Source organism: Puntigrus tetrazona, chromosome 1, assembly GCF_018831695.1.
Source record: "Puntigrus tetrazona isolate hp1 chromosome 1, ASM1883169v1, whole genome shotgun sequence".
In the NCBI taxonomy this organism is placed as follows: domain Eukaryota; kingdom Metazoa; phylum Chordata; class Actinopteri; order Cypriniformes; family Cyprinidae; genus Puntigrus; species Puntigrus tetrazona.
In genome coordinates, this window is record NC_056699.1 from 12,282,976 (window position 1) to 12,291,474 (window position 8,499).

The window sequence follows — 8,499 nt, forward strand, 5'->3', positions numbered from 1 at the left end:
TGTCTTCCCAGAAGTGAGCTAAAGCTTTGGGACAATCACGAATGTCCTTAATTTGATAAAACACTTCATAAATAAAGCATAAATAAAGTTTTCTTTTTTAATATTCTAAGAGTGAAAAGTTTTCTTCAAGGTAAATAGGGTTAGTCCATGGTAATTCTAAAATACAGTATAATAAAAATATAAATTAATTCTAAAAATTCTAAAATAAATACATTCATGTCCCTATTTAGATATGTGAACTAAATAAGTGTGTGAATAGCTTTAGCTATCCTTGTATTTTCAATATTCTTGAAAATATTGTTCATAATAGTGTTAAAAAAATAATAATAATAAAAAAAAAATAAATATATAATATATATATATATATATATATATATATATATATATATATATATATATATATATATATATATATATATATAAATAAATCTCATCAAAACATTTGAAGTGGTTCTCTTTTTCGTTTTTGTTTTTGAATAACTTTGAATAATGCCAACCAGTTTACTCAAAAAAAAAAAATGCTGGGTTAAATATAGCCCTTGGTAAAATATGGACAGAGCCAGCGCTGGGTTGTATTTTTGCCTTAAGGTTTACTATTAATTTTGTCCTCTATATCATAGTGAAACCATTGTGTGTGTTTGTGACTATCTATCACAGAAAGCATTAATTTGGTGCTATCAAAGGATCATTGATGGTGTACAAACAGCGATTCCAATTTGTTTTTAATAAAGTGATAGAGAATTTACCCACTGCCTCCACCAGACAAAAAACAAATCACACATAACAAACGCCTACAGAGATGTGATGCAATGCATTAATGTAAGTGTACATAAACAGGGTATTTTAAAGCACTCAGACTGCAGGTACTTGGATGGAAAACAGGAGTGGTGTAAATCACGAGGTCAGTGATATATCTACAACAAAAGAGCTGGGAAGCATGGGATACAGATGCAAAGAGAAAAGAGCAAGGGTGTGATGAAAGGAGTGTGGGATGGGGGGGGCTGAGAAAAAAAACAACACGGCAGAGGGAAATTCTTCAGTTTGTGTAACAGTCCTGCATATCAGAAACAAGGGTCACTAACGTGTGTGCAAAGATCTATATGACACTAATTACCACCAGGGGGAAGGGTGTTGGAAGTCTGTGACTAACACCAAGGGTGCCAGTTTTCTGTTCCCTTAGCAACAAAGAAAGAAGTACTGAAAATATTGCTGTTTTATCTATCTAATCTATATAGCCAGATGGTTAAAGCCACGTTATGAAAACATGGGTGTGTGTGGGTATATAAGGCATCTGTGTGAAAGTATAGGTGCTTGTTTATGTCTTGATTTATGGCTGCTTTTGTATGCTCACTGTTGATGAGTTATTTCGAACCTTTATTCATCTTGTAATTTACATCCACAATCAAAACCTAACAACATGCAAAATGTAATAATTTTGTCATCCTAAAAGCAAACACTACACCCACCTTTTTTCTCTCTATGCTTTCCTTCCATCCTGGTACTCTTATGCAAATATTGACCATGAGTACTGCGTAAAAGTGGCTTGGTTCCTTCATTATTTTTCAGGGCTGCACTCTGATTTAATTGAGATAATAATGTAAGATTGATTGCTATAGGGAAAAACTAAGGTTTGATGTTTTATACACTCACATACACATACATGAAGGATCCAGAATTAATTTTTTAGTAAGGCATCTAGCTTAAATGCATCTGAGCCTGCTGTAATTAGCATTTAACGTGTGTGTGTGTGTGTGTGTGTATCTCATCTGTTGTTCAACAGCTGTTGTCACTTCTCTGTCCAATTGCATCTGTCTCTAAAGATAAGCACATAGCAGCACTGTTTGAGGTAACACATGAGCAGACACAAACACCTGCAAAATCTTCAAACTGGATTGGTCATATTGTTATATGACTCACATTATGACTCACAATACATACAACATGACCAAAAGTATGTGGAAACCTGAACAGCACGACTTTCTTTCTTCTGTGAAACACAAAAGAACTGTTTTTAGCCACACAATGAAAGTCAGTGGGGACCAAAGCAGCAGGTGACCCTATTGACCTTTTTTTGTACATGGAGAAAAAAAAACCTAACATTTCTCAAAATAAATGCACTGTATGTGTCACTTACTAATATTTTACAACTTTCTGTCGCTGTAAATATTGTAGAATTAATGTAAGCACCTTTAAAAATGATAGTTTAATCATAGTTTTTCATTTTTTATTTTAATATTTTCTGTTTAGTCATTTTGTTGTGTTTTTGTACTTTTTTAAAAAAAAATCTGTATATACAGTTTTATCAGTCATTGCTTTAAAACTGTCCCTCTGATCCTAACTGTATTTTATCTATTCTATTCGGGCACCAGAATCTATTTTTAAAAGCTTTTTGTATTAACTGAAATGTTTCCTTTAATAAAGTTTATTTCTGTTGACACTACCTATTTGTTCATGTCCCTCATGGCCTTGGGAATTGTACTTGAGATATGAATAATTAAATGAGATAAAAGTCCATGCATTTTGCCATTGTCATTAATGTCTATCTGTGCTTAACAGGAAGTAACATCATATAAGCCTTCTGAACGCCATTGTGAGCAGACACAGGCAAATTACAACTTTCTTTTATAACTGCAACCTATTAATATTGTGATATTGTGGTTATCAAGCTTAACAGTTCAACCCCGTTTCATCGAATGATAGAAAACTATTACTTGTAAAAATTTTGTTATTTTAACAATACACACGATTTCTTAATGTCATGCATGCCATGTGCTTTCCTGTTATTCACCGCGGTGGCCATATTGATAAAAATATCACCATGTGAGATTGTAACGGGGTTGTTTTAAATGAATAATCATTTTTTGATCAAGAATCTTATACCACATGCATATGTTGAATGTAGTGATGTCTGTGTTGAAGCTGTCTGTGTGCCCATGTGTTTTCTGTCTATATTTTCACATCTTAGCGTTAAGTAAATTGCTCTGAAAGAATATTTCATTTATATCAATTTATAATTTGATATCAGAGAGAGACAGGGAAAAAAAAGAAAGGAATCAATGAATTAAGGTGAAAGACAACAGCGGCTAGTAAGGTAGAGCACCGAGCATTTAAGAGTGTAAGAAAATGACCAGTCTGAAAATGAAAAGTGTAGTTAATTCTATTAGTTGTTTAGGTTGTATGTAATAATTTACTTACTGAAAAAACCTCTGACTGATGGTTGCTTGCTTGATTCCTCTTTTCAAGACCTTTTACCCGTACGCAGAGCCCTGACATCTTATTATTTTCCCTGTGTTGGCCATGAGGGGATCTTGAAAGAGGCTTGGACCAGATATTGAATGCCACGAAGGGGCCAAGTTTTATTATGTTTACAAGTTATGTACAAGTTTTAATGTTTTATTTTGATGACCTATTCTGTCCGTTTATAATGTTCTCATATAATGTATACTATGTTATTGTTGTTTTTTTCCTGCAGTCGGGTAAATAAAACTCAGTTCAGTTGCAGTTTTTATATGCTGTCTTTCTTGGTTACATAATGAAATACAGTGTTTATAGAAAATCTTAGAATAGCTTACAGTGAATCTGAGTAAAAAACTGTTTATATGTTAAGCTGCATTTGTCTCTTGAGCCCCGTTTTCATCTTCAACCCCGTTACCCTAGTCTCAACCCTGTCACACCTACATTTTTATTCATTAAACAATGAACAAATAATTTATTTTTTGTTGAACTTAGTCTGAAATGTTTAGATCAATCATAAGAATACAGGTTTCAATCAGACAAATTCTGCCACATTTTGATCAAAAATCACAAGGTTACTGTCACAAAAAGTTCTATTTCAATACAGCGTTAGATTTTATGTAACTTGTATTTGCAATTTGTGTGAAGGGCATCTAATTAATAAGAAAATGTTGATTTCAGTATATTTCATTTTATGATCATATTCAGTGAGCCCCCATGTAGTGTCCATAACAGGGTTGAAGACTAACATTCCCAATAAATAATAGGGATTTGATCTGAGGTGGGAAAATAAGGTTTTCTTGAAGTTATGTATGTCATTTCTGCTGTGGGATGTTGTAGACAAATTTGCACATTTTAATACATAAATGAAATATTTTTCTTAAAATGTTAGGACTTTTATGTTTATCTTTGGAAACCTGGCATCCCCTTTGAAGGATCTGAATCATATAGTGTTTGATCCTCAAGAGCAGCTGAGCTGGTTGTATATGAAAATAATGAGCCGGGTCTGTGATTTGGGCAGCACTTCAAAGGCTCCTCATTTGAGTCTTCCTCAGAGAACCTTATTAAACATGCAAAAGTCTCACACTACTTTCTGTCTAATCACCTTTGACATCTTCTGAAAACAATATCAATTTATAACCTCATGTTCGGTCTAAGACAAAAATTGTATCCTCGCAGACTAATAATAAAAAGTTACTAAACCATTTGCTTACATGCCCCAGAATTTGACATTAAAATAAATAAAATAAAAAAAAACAAGACAGGACACATTAAAGAGGCCTAGATGAGATACCATGATTAGACAAAGCTTAGAAAAACTGACAAACTCTGATAGAAATAACTTTTACTAAAACTGGCACTGCATGTTTGCTAAGTCGGAGCACAAGTATTTAAGGTCACTATTTTTTAATACAGAGCGATATAGCAGTTGCTGGTCTTGTCAGCAGTAACTAATAGGATTAATTTATTAACCATATAAGTCCATTTTTGTGCAGTAGCATGAAACATTTTTGAGTCCAAGAATTTTCTGTAAGATTGAGATTAAGATACCTCTTGACATGTACAGTTCCTCCCTAAACAACACACACACAGAAAGAAAGAGAGAAGAGGAGAGGCCATCGAGATGTTCCTAATCTATAGGAAACACGTCCCGTTTAGAGGTTGTGAGGAATAAATCACATTAAAATCAATTTAGTGATTCTCTTTAGACATTACCAATTCTACAAGTGAGTAAACACACATTTAATGCACTGAAGGCACTGAAGGCTTTAAAACTATGGGTGTGTCTTATATAGATATTTATATAATAAATTTTAATTAACTGGAACATATAACAAAACCTGTACGGAGCGGGAACACTATCACTTTTCTATATATGTATATGGGTCAAAGACGAAAAAGGGTTTAACCAAAAAAAAGTGTAATACTGATTTAAATTGTTGTTGTTTTAAAGTTTTCTGTTAATTAAATGTAAATTAATGTAATTACATTAATTGCATTTTATATGTTTTCTTGTTCTTTGATATATTATATATATATATATATATATATATATATATATATATATATATATATTTATATATATATATATATTTATCATAAAAGTCAGAATCAGCACATTGTTTGAATTTTTACCTAAATATTGTGTAATAACACTGAAAGACATATTCACTGAATATACTCCAAAAACCTGTTTGAAACCTTAAAAGTAGACACTTTAATTACATTTAAAGTACTTTCTATGGATATATTCCACATCACATATCTAAAATAGGTGTGTGTACAGGCTAATGTAATAATCTGAAAACTTTATTAGTAATAGTGTAATTACTTAGAGAAAGCAGAGGACTATTTCTTGAATTGCCAATTTTAATGTTCCAAATTAAAAAAACAAACAAACTATAATTTCTTTATTTAAGAACTGTGAGTTTAATATTTGGGGTTGATGAAAGTGACCCACATATGCCAGACACCAACATATCCAGCACATAACGACACTTTTTCAAATGAATTGGGGCAACAGACAGACACACACACACACACACACACACACACACACACACACACAAGTGAATACTCAAATCAGATGGGAAACTGAACACACCAAGACAAAATAGCACCCTATTATGAAAGCACTGTCTCTTTGGATACTCAGTAGCCTATTTGAATTTCCTTGCCTCAATACATTCCTCTCTCCGTCCTCTTCATTACGAGCTCAACTTCATTAAGATGGTTTCTAATCTCTTCAGCTAATAATAATGGACTAAAATGACTAAGTTCTCACAGCAGCAGCAGCAACAGTCTGGAGGACCTTTATTCATCCACTTCCACACAACATCATTAAAACCTCCTGGATGTAAGATGTGGATGAGGTAAGAAATCTCTTCAGCTGTACAAAAGGGGAGAGAACAAAACTCACAGCAATGCAGGCGTTCTCATTATGTGTGTTATGTCTGTCGTGTTAAAGCACTTGCTCTAATGATGGCCCCCAGTGTTTCTGCCACTGTTTCTTTGACTACGTTCGGCAATAAAAGAGAGAATGAGTCTGCTTCCAGATGCTTCATTCACACATTTTTTAAAGTGGAAAAAATTACTTGTATCATTAAAGCTTTGTTGTTTGCTGTTTGAATGCTGTAGAACAAAACATGCTAAAGTGGCACAAAATAGTTTACACATGTACACATTCTCCTAGTGCTCACTGCTATCTTTCAGCACTCAGAAACAAAGAGCGCTGCATCAGGAGATGAGATGCATTTCTAAAACTAACCCCCTCGTGATGCATCAGTATAGATTACAATTGGCTGACCACTTTGAGATATGTCAGGTGCATTTTGGTCATGCATGCTTCCATATTTTGAGTCCTATGTGTTGGGTCAGCATCTTTGTGATTAGCCGAGCAGATTTTAAGAAGCATTTCATAGTTTTTGTAAAGTTTAGGTTTACAGTCAGCGTTTGGTGCTTGTCCATCAGTCTGATTTTAGGCATTACTCATGGGTAAGGTTAGGTTTAGGTGTAGAGATGTGGTCAAGACTAATTGTTTTTGGTTAAAATGTTCTTCCAGGGTCACTAAATATGTTGACCTAGGAACACGTTGAACTCAGCAAAATCAGGAAGTGCATATCATTCCAATGAATTATTGTGAAAATGCATGAGCTATATCATGCTTGATAATAATTGTTTTTGTAAAAGACCCAGATTTCCTGTCTTAAAATGTTCAAATTCATTATTAAATTGATTGATTTGACTTTCCATCCTGTATAGTCTTTCATGAAAACCCTTTAATAAACAAAAAAACATGCCAGTGGGCAATACTAGCAAAAGATTTTATGAATTCAGTAATCATTGTGAATTTAAATTTATAAAATAAACTAAAAATAAACTTCAAGTAATCATTTCAAGGAACACTGTTTTTTTGGAAATAGGCTCATTCTCTAACTCCCCAGAGTTGATAAGTTGAGTTTTACCGTTTTTGACTCGATCTCCGGGTCTAGCGATAGCACTTTTAGCATAGCTTAGCATAGACAATTGAATCCATTTTGACCAGCATTCAAAATTTGGGAGAGTTGGAGAATGAGCCTGGAAAAAATCGGCGTGTTCCTTTAAACTTCATATGAGCTAACTTAATCCCTAACTAATGTTAGTTCTTTATTTCCAACCCATTCTGTTTTATTTGACTCGATGAGAACATTTTATTGCCTTTATAAAGTAAATAACCCACAACACTCATAAATAATCTTCTTTCTGTTAAGTCATTTTAACAATCAGCTAATTCAATAGCAAACATGTCAAGATGCATGTTTAAATTCTCCCATAGAGGTGATGAATCAAAGACAGAGTTTAGAATCCATGTGTACATCTATACTAGCATCAAAAATAGTTTGTTCACGCGAACCTATTGTTTGTATATGGTAATCATCATTTCCTCATGTTGCACTAAGGTCAAATAACAAAAAACAGCAATAGAATAAACTACTCAGTTTGACTACTGCAAAATCAGAGAAGAAACAGTGTATCGTTTTAAAAATGTCAGGCTATCTTGATAAAATATAATGCAATATATTAAATACGGAAAATGACAGCCATTTTAGGCATTTACTAGTCTATTAAAATCTATTTTAAAAAATTCCTTCTAAAAACAATCAAGATAACTGCACATTACACTATTTCAGATCTATCTTGAATCCTCCTTTCATAAGCAAAATCAGTGTTAAAGTTATCTTCATTTATCGGAACAAATTGTAAACGGGAAAAAACTCACTCAGAAGATCCTGTCATACGTTGTTTTCTGTTACACCACACTGTTACGCATGTTTTTGCATGTGACAGTAAACTTTATCTTTGTCAGATCTGCTTTTAACTGATTTGATTTACAGTATGCATAGATACAGATACTGTAAACCAAATCAGATAAAAGCAGATCTGGCAAACATATAAAGTAAGTCAGTATCTTTCCAGCCATCGTGCAAGAAAACAAAAAAAAGGGAAGGAAGCGAACACCGCAGTGAGAGTGTGTCTTATGTCATGTGATTTTGTTTTGACAGGGTGAATATAAGCGAACAGAACCGCCATCACAATATTAACGCTTCCTAAAACCATATAATGTAGCTGACACATTCATTCTCATGTGTAATCACACACAAACACACACGCATACCAAAACCATCCTTTTCATCAGAGGTAAAGGCGCACGATAAATAAATAAATACACAAATAAATGAATAGCATTTTTGATAGCACTTATGTTTGCTTGCGTAAAAAAGAAAG